This window comes from Oryctolagus cuniculus, chromosome 10 (genome assembly GCF_051225735.1).
Source record: "Oryctolagus cuniculus isolate XC-2025 breed Fujian yellow rabbit chromosome 10, ASM5122573v1, whole genome shotgun sequence".
Classification (NCBI taxonomy): domain Eukaryota; kingdom Metazoa; phylum Chordata; class Mammalia; order Lagomorpha; family Leporidae; genus Oryctolagus; species Oryctolagus cuniculus.
The window spans coordinates 84,588,629-84,610,049 of record NC_142876.1 but is presented as its reverse complement, the minus strand read 5'-3'; the positions used below and the strand labels follow the sequence as shown (position 1 = coordinate 84,610,049).

Below are 21,421 nucleotides of genomic sequence, written 5' to 3'. Positions count from 1 at the left end.
ATTCCAGAGTGTAATTTCTCCAGTCCAATTGTAACTTAGTGCCTGTTGACCAACCTTACTCTAGCTTATGACCCCATGTCTTTCTTCTGAATTCCTTTCCTAACTTGGTGTGATCATTCACTGTGTCTGGACTTCTCTGTGTTGCCTTCTTGGGCTAGATTTGCTGTTTCCTGAAGGTTGCAGAGCAGATCATAATGGATCAGACCACGACTCTGCAGCTAGCCTGCCTGAGTTCCAACTGCAGATCTGCCTCCATAGAGCTTGTACTTTGGCCGCCTGTGTTCTCACTGAATAGAAATGCTTTAAAGCATAAGCAGCATAAGAAAATAGCTTATTTGTTTGAAGACTTTTTTAATCTGATATTTTTTTGGGAGGGTGGTCAGATAATTATCTTTCTGAAGTGCCTAACAACAGTTTACAAATCTCTTCCTAAAATGCCTGATGATAACCATTCATGATGCTGCTTTGATCTCAAATCTGTTTCACTGATTTTTTTTAAGAAGGAAGAAATTATGTTAATGTCACTGTTCTTAGAAGAGCATTTTGATCTCATCAGTTTCATGTGCATACTGATTATGTTTGGGAAATGAGTGATTGTGTTAGTCTGTAAGTCTTATGAGTGGATTACCAAGTTTTCCAATAAAATTTACCCATACCTTGATCCACAGTCCTTCCAGTTGTTTATCTGTGATTATTTCATACTTCTGCTTTGGGTAATGGGATGATGACTAACTTAAAGTTACTTTGGTGGGGCTGGCGCTGTGGCGTAATGGGTAAAGCCACGGCCTGTAGTGCTGGCATCCCATTTGGGTGCCGGTTCGAGTCCTGGCTGCTCCACTTCTGATCTAGCTTTCTGCCATGGCCTGGGAAAGCAGTGGAAGATGGGCTAGCTCCTTGGGCCCCTGTACCCACTTGTGAGACCAAGAAAAAGTTCCTGGCTCCTGGCTTCAGATCAGCTCAGCTCTGGCCGTTGCGGCCATCTGAGGAGTGAGCTAGCAGATGGAAGACCTCTGTCCCTCTCTCTGCCTCTGCCTCTCTCTACATCTGCCTTTCAAATAAATGTCTTTTTTTTTTTTTTTAAAGTTAATTTAGTGTGGGATATATTATGCTTCCTAGGGCTAGTGAAGTATGGCGTCTGCCTAATAGAAGATAGCAGTATCATCTGTGTTGAGAGGACACCAAGATACATCTCATACTGACTCAAAAAGATCATGTGGAAGTTGAATCGCTGATGATTTTCTGTTGATTCACCCAGTTGTTTACCAAAGTATTTTCATCATCCTTATTTAGTATGAGTTTAAAAAAGGGTTGTAGTGCATAGAACCTATCTCATCTATTTGTTGTTGGGCCAGTTTTGATTGAGTGCAAACACTGTATGAAGAATCTGACATATCAGCCTATTGATGAGTGCTAAGATCTCAACTTGTAATTTTTCTCTGTTTGAAGGAGGAAGTAGATTGAATTTACGTAGCATCTGCTATGTGCTGGACTAGATACTTTTCATATGTTTTTCACTTAATCTGCACAGGAATCCTACAAAGAATTGTTATTGCAACTGAGTGACTGGCAAGTGTGACCCCCTACAAATCTAGTTATGCTCCTACCCAGTCTATATTGCTCATCTGTGTTGTACATGCCAACAGACTTTTGCCCGTTTAACACCTACTAGAAAACTGAAACTCAGTGGTGTAACTTGATCTACATACAGTGACACTGTTTAAATAGAATGCAGAGTTGGACTTGAATTCTTTGAATTTTTCTGCTCTTTTCATAACAATGTTCACATTTCCTTTTCTCAGTGAGTGAGGAGGTTTTAAAATGAATGATACCACCTTCTTTTTCTTGTTTTCTCTGTCTCCAACTTTTTATTTTGAAAAATTACAATTTATAGGAAAGTTAAAACATTTCCCAGCATTCACCCATTAACTTTTTGCTTCATCTTTATCTCCCTCTCTCTGCTTTTCTCCCTTGAAGTATTTTAAGTAGGTAGGAGACATCGGATACTTATTACACTTTCAGTATCTGTTTTGTAAGAATGAAGTCATACTTCTCAGTACTATGATAGTACTCATACTCAAGAATTTTAACTTTGACATATTAATATTACCTAACATAGGGCCAGCTTTCTATACTCTTCCAATAATAAAAGCTTGTAGTGTTTTTCTTTACTTAGAATAAGTGAAGGATCATATGTTTTGTATGGTTGTTAAGGTTTCCCAGCCTTTACCTGCCATGACATTAACATTATTCTGGGGCCCAGGGCACTTGTTCTATAAACAGTCCTATATTCTGAGTTGTCAGGTTTCTTTAGGATTCATTTCAGGTTAGGTTTTTTATTTTTTTTTAAATGGATTCCATATCCGTTCAAAACGTTCCCACATCCCATCCCATATCCATGTTGTTGGATATTTCGTATTATGTTACACCTGGAGGCATACAATGTCTCATACTTGGTAAGGGCTAAGGTTAATTATTTGATTAAGTTGATGTTCTCTAGTTTTCTGTATACTAAAAGTTCAATTCTCCTTGGTTAATCTATGGAGTGATAGTTTGAGTTTATGTAGCTACCTTTTCTCTAGTAATCTTTCACCTAGTAGTATTCACATCTGTAGATGCTTATTGCCTGAAGGATTTATTATATTGGGGATTGCAAAATGGTGATTTTCCTAATGCTGTCATTTTTTTTTTTTAATTTATTAGCTGGCATTCTTGTGTAAAGAAGAACTTTCTCTCCCACCCTCTAAATCTGTTTTAGTATCCCTAAGACTTGGATATTTTTGTTTTTGTAGTTTCACTGTAATTAGATACCATACAGTTCGCCCATGTAAAGTGATAATTCAGTGGGTTTTAATGTATTCACAGAAAATTACTGTCACATATTCTTTTTTGTTCAATAATCATTGTGTGTTACCATTATTAGTCTTTTTGATGCTTAAACTATCCAAAATTTGGCCGGTGGGAGCCTCTCCATGCTTCTCTTTTCTTCATTTTAATATTTTTACTTTATGTAGAAGGCTTCACTCCCCACATGCCTCCAGCAGCTGGAGTTGGCCCAGGCCAAAGCCAGGAACCTGGAACTCTATTCAGGTCTTCCATATGGATGGCAAGGACCCGAACACTTGAGTCATCCTGCTGCCTTCAGGGTGTATCAGTAGGAAGGTAGAATCAGAAGTGGAGCAGGGATTCAAATCTAGACCCACCCATATGGGTTGCAAGTGTCACAAGCAGTGTCCCTACCTCTGCATTAAACACCACCCCAACTTCTGTGTTCTCATGACATTTCCCCATTAGTCTTTGAGGATCCCCTTGTTGGCCTATCACAGTGTTTATTTTTACCTCGTGCTATCCTTGCCCCAATCCCAAAGTGATACGTTATTTTTTCCTTTCTATTTCTATCTGTTATCTCCAGCAAGAACAACACATTAATGTTTATTTTAAAAATTGTCTTACTTTATTGACTTCTTTCTGGTGTGCAGGGCTATGGGTTTTGTTTTGTTTGTTTCAGCGTTTAGAAATGTTATTTCAATTGTTAAAAATCTTGTTTGAGAGAGCGTACGTATATAAGAACCCATACATACATGAGAACCCATGCATGAGAGAGAGCCTGTGCACAAATTCTACCATCTGTGGGTTCAATCCCTGGATGTATGCCATGGGCCCCCAGTACCTCTTCCTCGACCTCCAAAGCTGGAAGCCGGGAACTCAATTCAAGTCTGTTAAGTGAGTGGCAGGAACTGAATTACTTGAGTCATTTCTACTGCCTCCCAGGGTCTACATTAGCAGAAAGGTGGAGTTAGGAGCTGGACTTTGGGTGTTGGACACAGGTGCTCTGATATGGGATATGGTCACCGTAACCATTGTTAAGGCCAAATGCTTGCTCCCTCTCCCTCCCCTCCCCCCGCACAGGGCTATGCATTTTAACACATGTGGGAGCATAGATTTGTCTAATCACCAATATAATTAGGATAGAGAACATTTGCATCACCCCAAAAACTCCTTTGAGCCATCCCTTTGTAGCCATCACACCCATTTTTCTTGGCAACCACTGATCTGTTCTCCATGAGTATGATTTTTTTTTTAATTTTATTTTTGAGAATGTTTAAATTTCATCGTGTAATATACAACCTTCTGATGGAAATTAGTTATAAAGGTTTGGGGATCGATTATAATCATTGTGTGTATCAATGGTTGGCTCCTCTTGACTGCTGGGTCGTCTTCCATTGTTTGAATGTATAGTGGAATGCGAAAAAAGGTGTTTGTTTACCCATTCATCCATTGAGGTACTTTGAAATTCTTTTTACTTCTTCATTTTGAAGAAAACTGCTGTAAATCATATATGGGTTTTTGTGTGAACATGGATTTGCATTTCTCCAGGATACATATTCAGGAGTGGAATTGCTGGGCTCTGTGTGTGTGTTTAGCTTATAAGAAACTTCAAAACTATTTGCTGTAGTGGCTTCACAGTTTTACTTTCCCATCATCAGTGTGTGCATCCTTATCAGCACTTGGTATTGTTAGGGTTTTTATAGCCATTCTAATAGGTATGTAATGATGTCCCACAATGGTTTTAATTTTCATTTCCATAGTGGTAAATGATGTTGAAGATCTTTTCATATGCTTGTTTCCCATATTTATATGTGTGTGTGTATGTCTTTCTTTTTTTGGTCAAGTGTCTATACAAGTCATTTCCTTTTTTTGACTCTAATTTGTTGAGAGACAGAGAGGCAGGCTCTCCTGTTGTCTGATTGGCTTCTCAAATCTCTGCAGCAGTGAGGACTGGGCCAGGCCAAAGCCAGAAGCAAGGAACTAAACCTGGTCTCACATGGGTGACAGGGACCAACCATTTTAGCCATTACCTGCTGCCTCCCAATATGTGCATTGGCAACAAGTTGGAATGGGGAGCAGAGCTGGCGCTTGAACCCAGGTTCTCTAATATGGTATGCAGATATTCATTATGGTGTCTGAATTGCTAGACCAAATGCTTGCCCATGTTCATTTTGAAGTTTTTTTTTCTTAGTGTGCGCTATTCTTAATGTATTTTGGATGCTGATCCCTGTCATTTATGTTCTTTGAAGATATTTTCTGATAACTCATAGCTTCTAATTTAATTCTCTGAACAGTATTGTTATCAAAATGAAGGTTTTAAATTTTGGTAAAGTGTACTTCACACTTTTTTTCAGCTTGAGATCACTGTAAACACTTACTAAATTAATTGACTAGATTACTAAAGTGCTGTGGAAGACATGTTAGTTCATCCTTCAAATGAGCCTTCTGCTTAGGTCTTACCTGTTTGGAGCATCTCAACTTTCTCCAAAATAGGTGGCCTTTTTCTTCCTTTCGCCTTGCAGAGAAGAAGGTTGGAAAGGCCTTGGGAAGTTATTTGCAACTTTGAAGTGTTTTCTAGCAGTTTAGATCTCATGAATCAGATCCTCCATGTAGATGATGCCAGTTTACCAAGATGTGGGCAGTTAGGGTCTTCCCTGTCATGGCAGTTTGCTTCTCATTGATTTTGCCATGGCCATGCTAATAAATTAGTTCATTTACTCAAAGTTCATTAGTTCATTTACTGCAAAGGGTACCCCTTTGCAGCATATGGTTTCACAGTGCTCAGTTTGCCATTTGAAGCCTTGTTAAGCTTAGCAAAGTTGCTTTTGAAGATCTGTCCCAAAAGCTAAATCACCCTTCAGACTTTTGGACTCACCATCACTGATACCTCTGATCCTGAAGACATGCACCAGTTTGAGTTTTGCATAGAAATTGCCAGCTTTTCTTGCCATGCTAGTATTCAAATCTCAGATCAGTACATTTGCCTGTATTCCTTGTGATACTACTTGGAATTTTCATAGATGAATTTCTCCTTGCTTTTCAAAGCATCTTTTGAGCAGATTTCTTTCTCAGGTGATCTTTATTTCTCTGAAGTTCTACATTTTCTTAAGAGTTTCTGGCACAGCAGGAACATACTCTCCATGGTTCTAGCCAGAAAAGAGTAATGAGTGTTTTTTTTTTTTTTTTTAATGAATTGTACTTGGGATCTTATTTCTAAGAACTACAAGTCATCACAGATTTCTCCTGCTTTCTTCTATGTGTTTTATAGTTTTATGTTTTACATTTGCATGTATATTCCACTTTGAGTTGCTTTTTATTTAAGGGATGAGGTTTAGGTAGAAGTTTGTTTTTGTATATGGATGTCCAATTGTTGTCATGATACTTGCTGAAAAGACTATTCCACATTGAAAAGATTTTGCACCTTTGTTTAGTAGGCCAAATTTGTGTGGATGTGTATCTGAAACACTTATGGATTAGTTCTCTACTGTGTGCTACACAGTGTGTTTGTTTTGCTTTACCTACTAAGGGATTTATTCATGTTTTTTGAAGGTAACAATCTCCAAAGATAATGTTTTGATTTTCTGAAACATTTCTCTTTTTTAAATAACAGGATTGCTGTTTACAAAACTAAAGTGTTTTCCATCTTTTTGTTTCATAAAACATCTCTGTTGTTCTTTTTTAAGTTGATAGGAAGAACTGACTAAAAACATCTGAAAATGTGTATCTTTCACTTTTTACTTGGAGTTTTCCAAGAGTATCTAGTTTCTCTTGCATTGTTGTACTGTTATTATGTATACATGAGTGTATCAAAAGTTCAGTTCTTCATGTAACTTTAATCCAAAATATAGTTAGTATTATTTTCTTATGTAGATTGGACTGCTAGTTTATTATTGCTGTTATATTGTCATGTAGTATGAATAATTGACATTCACCTACTTGAAGGTGTTATGTATTTTTTTGCCAAACATGAAGAATTTTTGCTTATTTAATAACCTTGTTAATAACCTGTAAAATACAAAAAAATCTAAAATGACTTGATAAGATGTTACCTCCTTTGCACTGAAGACAAACCTGGAACCCAGATTGTTTGGGTTTTATCTAGCACTACCTTCCTAGAGTAGGAACTCTACAGTCATGAGGCTTTTTAAATTATGTCTTATCTATGAGGCAGGTAGAGATACAGAGACAGAGGGGCGGAGAGATAAGAGAGCAAGCAAGTTCACTCCCCAAATGTCTTCAACAGCCAGAGACTGGGCCAGGGTTAACACCAGGAACCAGAACTCAGTCCAAGTCTCCCTTGTGGATGGCAGGAACCCAATTGTTTGAGCTGCTTCCCAGGGTTTGCATTGGCAGGAAGCTGGAGTCAGGGGCCAGAGCTGGGAACTGAACCTAGGCACTCCTGTGTTGAATGCAGGCATCTTAACCCTTATGCCAAACCCACTCCTTGGTGTGTTGCTTGTAATGCAAAACTTAGAATATAGAAAATTGCTTTGTACCCTTTAGCTTGAAAGGTTACTGTGATTGTGAGAACAGTGTTGTTACTGAGGTGGAGACCCAGAAATTTTTGTTCACCTGAAATCACGTAAAGAATGAATGTGGAGTATAGTAGTAGTTAGCAGTGTGCAGATTGGACAGAAGAGGTCCGAAGTCATGCCCTTAGGTCCCTTCAGTTACATGTGTGTGGCAGGGCATGGGTTTGCATTTGTCTTGCCGTTCATTAGTTGTTGAATAATCAGAGTGCTGGAAAGTAGAGAATTGAGGAGTCAGAGTGATTGGTCTCTGTGAGTGAGCTGAATTCTGGGTAGTCCTTTTACAAAACAAAAAGGCATGGGAGTGTAATGGAATTAATTTGTCAATATTGGGAAACATCCTGAAGAAAGTGAGCTTACTTGACTTTAAAGAATATCTTTTATCCGTACTTTGTTATTAAAACTCTGAAGTTGGGATTGCTCCCTGTAATCACATGTACCCTTTGGAGTTGGGCTTGAGTTAATTCTTTGTTCTGTTTTAAAATGCTAACTCTTGGGTCAGGTTAGGAGAAAAGAAAATTGCAGGCCAATGTGGAATTTTTTTTGGAAGACTTTGTAATGTTCTCGTTTAAGTTATAGGAACATATCATCTTATGAGTATCAACATTAATAGAGTAACTTCCAAAATATCCATCTGAAACTAGATTAGAAAAAACTGGCTAACAATATTTAGTGTAATGTATTAACTGAGATTTTCACTGATTACCACAAATAACTGTTAGGAAAATCTGTTAAAAATTTGGAGATACTAATACTGTTTAATACTTAGCAGCGTGTTTATTATGAGTTTTTCACTGATTACCACAAATCTTTGCAGCAAATGTAGCCCCCAGATGAATGTCGATAGTAAAAGGGATACACCTTGCTCTTAACTCACACGTGGGATTTCACTTAAAAGAGTGATCTTGAATTAATTTCCCTTATTGTAATTAAAGTGTCAACTTCTTATCAGAAACACTTTGCAGTTCCTTATGTTGAAATGAAGTTTGATATATGAATCCTACAAACAACCATTGGATTAAAAAATATTGAATTGATGTCATGCAAATTAAAACCCCTAAATAAATAATTTCCAAGCTGTTTCACAGCTGAGTATTAAGTAGCTTTCACTGAACGTTTTGGGGCTTTTTGAGACATTACTCAGTATAGGTGATTTTGTCAACTTGGACTGGTCTTTGCATTTTCTCAAATTTGCCTTTTTTTTTTTTTTTTTTTTACAAACTTTTATATCCTATTTCGTAAAGAATTGGAGCCATCAAAGTTGGCAAGCATTAAGCATGCTAATTAGTTCAACGTACTGACCAATTCTCTGAATTGTTAGTTCAAAGAAGCATGTGGACAGGGATGAAATTAGATTTGAGCATTTTTCACTCTCGTTGTTTTAGGATACCCTGGGTTGCTTTGATCTGTAAATAACAGATGCTTTTTCATGCATGGTTCAGGATACATCAAACGTGTTCAAAACTTGCTCTCAGATTTAGGACTCATCATTCTGACCCTGAATTAGATATGCACACTTTTAACTACAGCTATTACAGAAAAAAGCTTGGAGTATGTGTTTGAAGACTAAAGCTAGGATTTTTTTTTCTTCTTAGAATGTATGCCTATTTATTTTTAACAATAAGTAGGTTATAAAATTGTTAAACACTTGATCATTTGCTAACATTTATTGACTTTAAATATCAGTGTTAAAATCAAAACTTAATTCTGAAAGCATAAAGTGTATGTTTATATATATAACATGCATACATACACATATATTGCTTACATGTGTATCTCTGTGTACTGTTATATACATTGAGATATTTTTGTGGTAAAGGTAAACATGCCTGTTTCATTTTTATTAGCTTTCTTTTTTACCAGTTATTTGAGAGCTATAATAAAGATCAAACTTAGACTGCACAAAAACATTGTTTTTAACTGAAGTTTCCTAATTTACTACCTCTTTTGGCACTCAAGAGGGAAAATTTTAGTAGTGAGAAGAATTTTTGAAAGGAATGGCATCAAATGAATGGCAGATGGGATGAGAAAGTTGAAAAGCCATGAGGGTAAGAACAGAGAAATGGTCCCTCCCCTATTTTCTGCACTGATCAGAAAGCTCAATGGATGTAAGCCTTGCAAGGGAGCCATGTGACAAAAGCCCCGACAGCATCCTTCAGCTGTGCAAGGCTCCTCTCTAGAAGTAATATTACAAATAATAATGTCTCACATTCCTTTCGGAACTGAGGTACTGTTTTTTTTAGTGCAATTATTTCTTCTTTTGATTTTTGAACTACATGAGGTTTTAAAATGCAGACTGTGGCTTTTTTTGGTCAAAATGTTGAACAGTAATTTGTTTCCTTAGACATCAGGATACTGAATTTTCTGACAGTAATTATAGCACTTACTGTGCTTTAAGAAACATTATTTGAGAGACACAAACACACATAGTGAGCTTCCATTTGCTGCTTCACTCCCCCACGTGCTTGCAAAGGTCCCTGCCGGGGCTCAGAATTCTATCCATGCTTTCCACGTGTGTAGCAGGGACCCAGCTACTTGAGTCATCACCACTGCCTCCCAGAGTTCAAGTTAGCAGGAAGCTGAAGTCAGAGTCAGAGCCGGGAATTGAATCTTTGTGCCCCAATGTGGAATGCTGCTGTCTCACCTGCTAAACCAAACGGCTGCCCCATCTTGTGCTTTTTGAAGTTATTTAACTACCTTAGGCATTGATTTCCTCATTTTAAAAGTATCTGCTAAACTACGACCCGCAGACCAAATCCAGATCAAGCCTGTTTTTGTAATAAATCTTTATTGGCACACGGCCAGTCTCTTTGATTTTCTTTTGTCTTTCTACTTTCACACTACAGTGGCAGAGCTGAGTAGTTGTGACAGAGACTGTATGACCCACAAAGCCTCAACTATTTATTATGTGGCTCTTTGTGGAAAGAGTTTGTTGAATCTTGGACTAGATAATTCCTAAGGTCTGTGTTTTGCCTGGTTTGGATTTCCTTTGTGTCAGTTTCTCCTTTAATTCTAAAATATGAAAGTATTTGTTTTTATTGAGGATATAGTGGAGTACTTTTCCATCACCAACTTTTCTAATTATCAAGAGAAAGAGAATATTGGCTGTGTCATTGATTCTGCGTTACCTGGTAATGTTAGAATGCAAATTCTAGGGCCCTACATCAGACAATCTGGGTGAGAAACTCTGGTTTAGTATCTAGAATTTTTGTTTTACATCTTCAAGGTATTTCTGATGCATTTTGAGGTGTGAAAACCATTGGACTGGATGATATGAAGTCAAATTATGTTTCAAAATAAAAGTTAAATTCTATAAACATTTGGTAGTTAAAGCAGGGGGAAGTGACATGCTACACATTATTACAGGAATGGATGAAATTTTTTTCTGTTAAACCTTTTTCTCATAAGTTGTGAATTTTAAAATGTGAGAAATTCTTGAAGAAAATGTCAGCTTGAACATGATATTTTTAATAGAAAAAGCAATATGATTTTTAAATGAGGTCTTCCTTTTTAGGAGATGACTGTGAATTATTTTAAGACCAACTTGAAATGAAAATTTCAAGGTAAAAGAATTGCATTAAGAATGATTATACTTGTAAAGAAAGCCATTGGGGTACAACAGCCTCAATCTGCACTTGCTGAATTTCTTACCCATTTTAAGTGAGATCAATGTTGACTTTTCCCCCAGTGGTAAAAACTTCTAGAAACGAGTACCAGTCAGATTACTCATCTGTGAGGAAAGATTACTAACACTGTGCTTTGTATTAAATCTCCAAGGGAGGAATAGCAAAATTGTACATGTCAAGAAAGTATTACAGGATGACGTTGTTATTTGGAGAATTGCTTTCATCTTGGAGATATCTCACACCTGCTTAGTTTGGCACAGAATGTTTTCATCTCATGAAAAAGGCTTTCCCACCCCCACATCCCAGGGTACATGAGTAGAACATGGTAAGAAGGGAAAGGTTTGAACATAGAAACTCAACTGAAAGTGGTGTCTCAAAGCTCAGTATATAAACTACTGACTTTATTTTGTTGAAAACAAGCCCTTGGTTTGGTGTGTGTATGTACATTTGTACACAAATACATATATACAAACACATACTTTTACTATATATATTTAAATGTTTATATGTGCAGCTCACTTTATGTTTAAAACAATGCATACCACAAGCTTTTGTAAGTACAGAATCCTCTGATAGTACCTCTTTACTAACACAGCCTTTACTTATCTCCTTTTTAATGCACCAAAAATATAATGTGATTTGAGGGGTACAAAACTATAATGTGATGTGTGGGTGTATGGAGTAGGAGTTACATGTCTCCAAATAATAATGGCATGTTAAATTCTGTGCAGTGTGCTTTCCTTCAAGGAAATTGTTTTGGATTTTAAAGTTATAAGTGTTAACTGTTTTTGTTTTTTATTAAACATCGTGTTTGTGTGACTGTCACGGTGGTTTATGTCATTCCTTGAGGTGCTTGTGCTGATTGTTTTAGAAAAAGGAGCAGTGTTTGTTTCAGTTTTGTAAAGGATAGAATTGGATTTATTTTTCACATTGTATTGGTGACATATTTGGCTATCCCTGGGCAAAATCCAGTTAAAAATAATGTTTAATATTTAATAAACCACCAATCTTTTGAACCATCTGGGACTTTATTTTCTTTGCACACAGCATCTGAGTTTCAGCTGTTAGCGTTTCTCCTTTGCTCTGGGAAGGGTCAATTGCTTTCAAAGTCTTTGATGCTTGCTGTGTCAGCCCTTTTCATATTTTCAAAATGCCCGTGTAAAAGGGCTTTTCATCCATTCATGCTGATAATTCTTTTGAACTTGAGGTTTGAACCAAACTAATCAAATTTAATTATAGCTCAAATCCCGTTACAGTGAACTTTGGTAGACGCATAGGGCTGGTTGGGTGGTTTTTTTTTTTTTTTTTGGTTACACTGGAATTCAGCCATTACCAGCATTACTTAGTGGGCCATTGACTGCAGTTGGGATACTTCCTGTAACATTGACATAGGTAATATGATTTGAATTTTATTCTTTCCGAAGGAAGTCATGCTAAGTTCTTAACAGAACTTAGAATCTAAAAGCTGCTTCTTGAAGAATCCTTTGGTTTTGTTGCTAATGCTTGCATTTTGTTTGTTCTTAAGATGCAAAGCTGAATGAAGATTCACATACACTGTCCTGAGATGCCATGGTGGTTTATGCATGTTTGTCCAACATTCTGTGAAAGATTGTTTTTTCCTTTTTGGTTCATTAAAAATTTTTTTGAACAGCGTCATATGCTGGAAAGAAAGTAGGAAATTTGGTTGTTTCAGAGTACAGCTTATGTTAAAAGGAGGTGGATTAGTACTGATATTTTTAGTGCTTCAAAATGATTACTAACACATGTGTATTATGTTTTAGTATCTTGCTGAATGCACTTGTTAATCTGCATTTATGCTTCTGTGTATGTGCAGAGTTTTTTTTTCCCAACACAGCTTAAAATTACGTTGGTTTTTAAGTTAGATTTTGTTTGGCTTTCTATGCAGATTTGGGAGCAATGATGTCTAAAATACTTTAAATTCCTTTGCATCTCTAAAATCTATACATGTTTATAATATTGGACCAATTTCTGACCTGCAAGAATAAGGTGAAGGAACTCATTCTTTTACTCGGAGCACTCCTTTCGGAAATGGAAGATATGGTTCATGAAGAACAACAAATAACAGAGCCCTCTTTAAAGGTGAAAATGACTTTTCTTTTTTTAAATTCATCTCAAAACTGCCAGTTTTCCTGAATTTTTTGTAGCCAGGGATCTTATTTTAAAATGAAGTGAAATGGGAAGTTAATTTGCATACTAGCTGCTTTGAAGTAGAATTTTACTTGTTAAGTTGCTAGGAATTTTTGAATGCCCAGGTTTGAAGGAATTTTACTAATTAAGACTGCAATGTGTAGGACATGTTCATGCCATAAATCTCTGAAGAACTTTAAAATTGTTTGCCACCTTTTCTACTATGGTTGGAGGACATGGCCAATTCTTGGATGCCGTTCTCTTAAATGCCAGAGTGATGTCTGCACCTGTTTGCCCGTATTCTTGTGTAAGCAGAGGCCCCACCCATCAAAAGAAAGCAGAACATCAACTGATAAGGGCTGACTGCTGGTAGGCCTGTGTAATTTCTAGAGAAAAGAAGGTAACATTTTCATTTAGCAAAAAAAAAAAAAAAAAAAACAACAACAACAAAAAAAGTGCTTCTTGCATTAGGTGTTCAGATAGAGGAGTTTAGCATAGTTGAGTCTGTTCTTATTTAAGGTTTGCTGTTAAGCACTTAGATTGGTGAAACATTTTATTTACAGTTGCAGCTGGTGAGAGATAGGGAACTGGATGCCTGCAGAGAAGCATGAGAATTGTGACAGGTGGTAGTCAGGAGATGGATCCTGAAGGTAGCTATCTGTGTTCCAATCTCACTTCCAGTTCCTTCTAGCCCTGTGGGGCAAGTTTTTAAAGGCTCCTGTCTCATTTTCTTCATCTGTACAATGAGAATAACAATAAAACCTATCTCATAAAGTTCTTGGCAAGATGACATTTGTACATCTGTATAGTGTGCTTAGGATATTACCTGAAATATGACTTATTATGTGACGTGATGTGATACATCATGACTTACTACTGTGATGGGGTGATGATGATATTAACAGCAGTCCTCCTAAAACTTGGACGGCTCCATTCGAGGCCTTCCAGTTTAGCGTCATCCTCTCCCGTACTCTCCTTTTGTGCAGAGCACACTCTGAATGTACCTTGAATTCAGCCTGCTTATAGTTCTTCATTTACCCTTATTACAGTTTCTAGAATACAAATTTCAAAAAGGTGATCCAAGATGTTGGACCCATAAGAGTTTTTAAAAACTGCAAGGCAACATATTAAAAGTAAGGAGTTTCAGATCCAACTCTATATACCCAAGTTTTTGTGAAAAATTAGAATTTCTGGCAATATTGGGTCCACATTGCTACACAGCTGCCCAGTGTGGAGAGCAGCTGGCTGTGCTCTCCGGGTCACCAGCACAGCAACCTGCCGGCCGGCTCTCTCAGGGGTTCCTCAGGTGTTCCTTCTGCATGTTGTCTCTCTCCTCTTTTATAGTCCTCTTCCACCAATCCCAACTCTGCTGGCGTTCTCTCCCCACGCACTGAGCACGCTGCTCTCCTCCAATCAGGGGCAGGATCAGCTCCTGCCACTTGTTAGTCGAATTGGTGAGGCAGCTGTGTGGAAGTTGTTAACTCCCTCGCAGCACCATATGGTGGGAGATCAGATGCATAGAGTTAGTCTCAATCATCTCAGTAGTCTAGTCCAGTCCCGGTAGGTTCAGTACTTATTTGTCCATAGTCTCAGTACTTATTTGTCTCCTGGGCGCCCCGCCATGTTGCGGGAGACGGGCCCTGCTCCCCACATTTGGCACTTGGCTCACTTCACCCAGCCACGTGATACTTGTTTGCTGTGAGTGGTTTAGTGTAAGCGGTACTTCTCAGCTGTGTCCTGGACATGCCCATTCCACCAACCCCTCCCTGGAAGTTGACAAGCTTTGATCAGTATATAAAACATTGGTTCTAACTGGGATACATGCAAATGGGTTTGTGCTCTTAGAACTGGATGTAACTTGCTGAAAATAAGATGAGAAAAAAGTTTTATTCTGTGTTTAAGCTTAAGTCAAAGAAAAGTAATTAAAGCCCAAGCCAACAATAGTTGGAAGATGGGAAAGCCTTCTGAATGTGTTTGAGACCATGCTTGGAGCAAATGACATTGCTCAGTGTCCCCATACTAGGGGTCAGCAGGGGTCTAGAGGAACACCTGATGCCTCCTACAGGGATTTCAAGACCCGTGTTGAGCAGCATTCCTGTCCTCCATGCGCCCTCCTGAGCAGTGATAAGCAAATGTTCCCTAGAGGACACAGTTGCCCCTAGCTGAAAACCACTGGTTTCAGAGGGCTGCCTCTGTGCTTCTGAGTTCAGCTGTCTGCCATGCCGGCATCCCCTATGAGTGCTGGTTCTAGTCCTGGATGCTCCCTTTCTGATCCAGCTCTGTGCTAACGTGCTTGGGAAAAGCAGCAGGGGGTGGCCCCAGTGCTTGGGCTCATGCCACCCATGTGGGAGACCCAGATGGAATTCCAGGCTCCTGGCTTTGGCCTTGCCCTATCCCCTACCATGTGGCCTTTAGTGGAGTGAAATCAGCTGATGGAGTCACTCTGTATTTCAAATAAATACCTTAAAAAAAAAAAAAAGACATGGAAGAGGTTATTATGATAAAGTAGGTATTGTGCTGTAGTTATTGGGGACATCTTTAGTGTTACTTTTGAATCTTTTCAAATACTTAATACTCAAATACTTAAACCCCAGTTTTTTGGAGTATACAGTATTCCTTTTGTGGGCATTTAATGCAGTAGCAGAGAAAGGAGATAGTCATCTTCTCTGGTTGTCTAGCGTCCAGCCCACCTGCTAAAATGTTAACAAAGAGGCTGCGTTGAGAGATGGCTAAGGAAAGGATTGAGAAGCTGGAGGAATCGGCCTCCTTCTGTGCCTTTAGTGCCACGAGTCTAGCAGTATTGGCCAGAAAATGAGGTGGCTGGAGCAGAATCAGATAATCATCAGAATGCCTTCCAGGTAAACTTTAGGCAGTGAGTCAGAAAATACTGTTAGATTTCTGATCTTTTAACTAGACTTTCCCACAATTTTCACTTGATTAAAATGAGTAACTTCAAAAAAGCATCACGGTCCCTTAAGTGGGAACACCTAATAGTGCTTAGTAGTGCTGGGTTAGATTTCTGTGACTGTGTAATGAATTCCTACAAACCTAGTGGCTTTCTGATCTCACAGAACTGGAGGCCAGCATCCTGGTTATGGTGCAGCCAAGTTCTCTGCTCATTGATTCACAAGGCAGCAAAGTATTGGCTGGCCCTGCAGTCTCATGTGAAGTTGTGTCCTCTTCTCACTCCCGTGGCCCTTGGTGGAATTAATTTCCTTGTGGATGTGTAGCTAGCATTACCGTTTCCCCATTAGCTGTCGAATGGGGACTGTGCTAAGCTTTTGGGTCCTTGCCACGCGGCCCTCTCTGTCTGTCCTTTCACAGTATGACCATTTACTTCTCAAGCTAAGTCAGAATTCCTCACACTTGAGCTCTCTTTAGGAAGGGATCAGTCCTTCTAAAGACTCACCTTAGAAGATGTCGGGCCCACCCAAGATAACCTCCTGTTTGGTTAACTCAGCCAGTGGATGGGGGCCTTAATTACATCTGCAAAATCCCTTACTTTTGCCAGCAATTTAACGTAACCTAATTCAGGACTTTCTGAATCCTGCTCACAGAGCTTTCCACAGTAAAGCAGTAAGCACTGTGCAAGGCACTTACACTGGGGAGCCTTGCCATTTGGAGTTCTGCCTACCACAATGATGCTGTTTTTTAAGATTTGTTTGTTTGTTTATTCATGCAGTAGCACAGAGGATGAGAAAAACTGATCTTCCATACTCTGGTTCATTCCCCAAATATCCTCACAGCCAGGGCCGCTCCAGGCCGAAACCAGGAGCCCAGAACTCCATCTGGATATCGCATGGATGACAGGTCCCAGATACTTGGGCCATCTTCTGATGCCTCCCAAGTGCATGAGCATAGAGCTGGATAGGAAGCAGAGTAACTGGAACTGGAACCTGCGCTCCATGATACGGAATGCCTGCATTGCAAATGGCTCAATCCGCTGTGCCACAACGCTGGCTCCCCTGTAGTGACCTCTGATAAAAGAAAAAAAATCTGAGAACATACCGTTTCTTTCTTTTTAAAAAATTAGTTCTTTGAAGGGCAGAATGATTGTGGAAGAGAGAGATCTTCCATCCACTCGTTCACTCCCCAAGGGGCTGTAACAGCTAGGGCTCACCCAGGCCAAAGCCCAGAGCCAGGACATCCATCTGGGTGTCCCATGTGGATGACAGAGACCCAAGTACTTGGATCATCTGCTGCTTTCCCAGGCATATTAGCAGTGAGTTGGGTAGGAAGTGCAGCAGCAGGGACTCGAACCAGTGCTCATAAGGGACGTCAGTGTCACAGGCATAATATTTAAGATTAAAAAGTTGCTTCTTGGTCTTGTTCACCTCTCTGTTTCCATATTTTCCTTCTGCTTTTGCAGAGGAGAATTAAAGTCTAAGACGAGGGATGACTTCTGAGCTACTAGCTGTTTTGTGTTGCTGTGTGTTTGCTACTGTTGGGTGGTGTCTTTCTCTGTGATGGTGCCTGGCTGCTGCACTTGCTAACTGGCTTATTGGCCGCATTGTTGACTGAATTCTCAAGAACCATTGAGGTTGAATGTATTCAACTTTTAAAAAGTTGAACTTTTCAACTTTTAAAAAGCTTGTCGGGGGCTGGGGCTGTGGCATAGCGGGTAAAGCTGCCGCCTGCAGTGCAGGCATCCCATATGGGCGTTGGTTCAAGTCCCTGCTGCTCCACTTCTGATCCAGCTCTCTGCTGTGGACTGGGAAAGCAATAGAAGATGGCCCAAATCCTTGGGCTCCTACTCCCATGTAGGAGACCTGGAAGAAGCTCCTGGCTTTGGATTGGTGCAGCTCTGGCCATTGATGCCAACTGGGGAGTGAATCAGGTGATGGAAGACCTCTCTCCTCTCTCCTCTCTTTCTTTCTCTTCCTCTCTCCTCTCTCCCTCTGTCTCTCCTGTCTCTGTGTGACTCTGACTTTCAAATAAATAAATAAATCTTAAAAAAACTTGTGGAATCTTTGTATCCAGTTTCCTCTCTCTCTAGAAGTGGAACTGATTGACTACTGTGTGGATGAAAATCTTGTGTGATTTGCTGGTGGATGTACAACTTTGCATTTTCCTATACTTTTCAGAAATCCCGTTTATCAAATGAGCTGTTAGGTATTGATGTATTAGTTTCAAGAAGATGATTTATGACATGATTTTTAGTGTCAGAAAGACTCATTGGAGTTTTTCTCCATAATTCTAGAAAACTTGAAAGATACTTTCATCAAAAAGTACATATTTAGTTTTTGTAACATAGTATCACTTGTTGGAATTCTGGGATTTAGAAAAAAAAAATTTGAGAGGCAGGCAAATAGAGATTTTCCATCCCCTGGTTCGTTCCCCAAATGCCTGTAGTGAACAGTGCTGCTGGGAGGAAGCCAGGAGCTGGAAACTCAATCCTGGTCTCCTATGTGTATGGCAGGGACCCGTTTACTTGAGTATTGGAATCCCTGGTATCCTTTATTAAGCAACTAATGATTTTCTAGGAGCTAAAATTTATACTGCCACTCCAAAAATCACAGCTACTTTCAAACGATGTCCATCCCACTCCTCACAAATCATAATTCACAAGTTCATACCCCTCTGTTGGGTTCTCTGGACTTCGTTTGGTGTTCTTAGGCTTGTGAGGAGTTTGGAGAAGCAGTGTCTAAAGTGAAGGAATGGAGGGTTTTTTTCTTTTTTCTTTCCATTAATGTGTGGCTGTGTATTTTTTTTTTTAATTTTTTTATTTGCAAGGCAAAGAGACAGATGGACAGGCAGAGATCACTCATCGGCTGGTTCACTCCCTGAATGCCTGCAACAGCCAGGACTGGGCCTGGCCAAACCCAGGAGCCAGGAACTCAGTGTGAATCTCCCATGTGGATAGCAGGTTCCCAACCACTCAGGTCTTTACTGTTTGCCTTCCAGGGTGTACCTGAGCAGGACATTAAAATTGGGAGTAGAACTCAAACTTAAACCCATGCATGCCAGTATGAGATATGGGTATTCCAAGTGGTGTCTTGACCACTCTGCCAAACACCTACCACAATGGAGCTGTGATTTACAGATGGATGAGAATGTTTTTTTGTTCCTCAAGTGGATCTGGATATTTTTTTCCTAAGTGGTCAAGAGTAACATGATCATATAATTTAATCAGCAATGTGCAAACTGAAATTCCTGGTTAGGATTTTAAAAGGTGTGAAGTTAGCAGGTCAAGTTTATTTGTTCAATATGTAAAGATTTTTAGATGCATACATTTCAGTGACCCTCCACCCCAGTTTATGCTGCACTTCTAAACTTTAACTTAACTCTGGCACATGCGCTGTGTGCCAGAGGCTGTGGAACTGAGTGAAGACAGAATCACTTTCACTATATAGGAGCTTACAGTGAGGAGGAGGGAAAACCAAGAGTTAGCTTACTTGTGTTAGGGTAATGTTTGTAAAGCTAAAGTTAAAATAGTAGCAAAGTTACTGTGTGACATTTATTGCATGTTTCCTGTATGTAAGGAGCTTTATCATATAATTTGGGTTTAATGGAATTGTTCTCCTTTTTTTACATATAAAAAACATAGAAAGTTGCAAGTTGCTGGAATCAAGAGAGATCATATGCATATGGAAATTCATATTATGGCTAAGGAAACAAAAAATAGTGGCAGAACTAACTCCAAGCATATGATGTGTCCTGCTGGTTTGTAGTATGCTATCAAAAACCTTCATGTACTTTGAGTAGTCATTTTATTTCTCATTTGATTGGGGGAGAATGAATTAAGATACATTGTCGGCCAGCGCCGCGGCTCACTAGGCTGATCTTCCACCTGTGGCGCTGGCACCCCGGGTTCTAGTCCCGGTTGGGGTGCTGGATTCTGTCCCGGTTGCTCCTCTTCCAGTCTCTCTCTGCTGTGGCCCAGGAAGGCAGTGGAGGATGGCCCAGGTCCTTGGGCCCTGCACCTGCATGGGAGACCGGGAGGAGGCACCTGGCTCCTGGTTTCTGATGGGCGTGGCGTGCCAGCCATAGCAGCCATTTTGGGGGGTGAACCAACGAAAGGAAGACCTTTCTCTGTCTCTCTCTCTCTCTCTCTCACTGTCTAACGCTGCCTGTTTTTGTTTTTTTTTTTTTTTAAAAAAAGATAAGTTCTCTTTGCATCAGATCCGATTTATCTCTTTTTTTATACCTTCCTGGTCTTTTATTAGTCAGCTAATTATTGTGACTGTTGCTGTTTTTCATAGTTGTTTGGCTGATTTTGATTAAAACTATTGTCTGGTTTCTGCTGAGCAGGTTTTCTTTGTGAGATGTAAATACTATAGACAAAACAGGCCTAATAAAACATGGCTTTATGACTTAAGGACTCAGCTAAACCGATAACAAAGAAGTGATGACAGCAGTTTGTTCTTCAGTGGGTTTTTAATATGGTTGAGCCTAACTTTCAATTTAATTAGCTAAATTTAACTTTATTTTTGGTGGTAAATTATAAACAATGTAAAATTTGTCATATTAACCACTTTTAAGTAGCATTACTTACAGTGTTGTGTCAATATTACTATGTTTCCAAATTTTGTCACTCCAAATACAAATTCTGTGACTATTAAGCAATAACTGTTAATTCTTCTCTCACTCCAGTCCCTAGTAACTTTTTTCACCAAACTGTTTTTCATAGTACTACATCATCTTGTAGTCCTACCAGGAATGTATAGGAGTTTCAATTTCTTGCTGACATTGGTTATTTTTTGTTTGTGTTATAGCCATTGTAGTAGGTCTGAAGTAGGAAAAACTATTTGAATCTTGAAAAGCAAATTTAAGATATTTTTTAATGAAAGTGTTAAACTTTGTATTAAAATGCCCTGAATGGGAAACCTATCAGAAATGGATAGATTCCTGGACACATGCAACCTACCTAAATTGAACCAGGAAGACATCGAAAACCTAAACAGACCCATAACTGAGACAGAAATTGAAACAGTAATAAAGGCCCTCCCAACAAAGAAAAGCCCAGGACCAGATGGATTCACTGCTGAATTCTACCAGACATTTAAAGAAGAACTAACTCCAATTCTTCTCAAACTATTCAGAACAATTGAAGAAGAGGGAATCCTCCCAAATTCTTTCTATGAAGCCAGCATCACCTTAATGCCTAAGCCGGAAAAAGATGCAGCACTGAAAGAGAATTACAGACCAATATCCCTGATGAACATAGATGGAAAAATCCTCAATAAAATTCTTGCCAATAGAATGCAACAACACATCAGAAAGATCATCCACCCAGACCAAGTGGGATTTATCCCTGGTATGCAGGGATGGTTCAATGTGCGCAAGACAATC

At 39.1% G+C, this 21,421-nt stretch overlaps 1 protein-coding gene across 19 annotated transcripts in view; it reads left to right on the top strand.

The window, feature by feature from the left end:
- Positions 1–21,421, top strand: part of SLC25A26 (solute carrier family 25 member 26) — a 156,680-nt gene that overhangs the window by 75,255 nt on the left and 60,004 nt on the right. For 2 of the 19 annotated variants that reach the window (XR_016214231.1, XR_016214232.1), the window contains one exon: positions 12,888–13,081. The exons of the other annotated variants lie outside the window; for them this stretch is intronic. The gene's annotated coding sequence lies outside the window, so the exon portion shown is untranslated. The remainder of the gene's footprint in view (positions 1–12,887; positions 13,082–21,421) is intronic. 19 annotated transcript variants of the gene reach the window in all.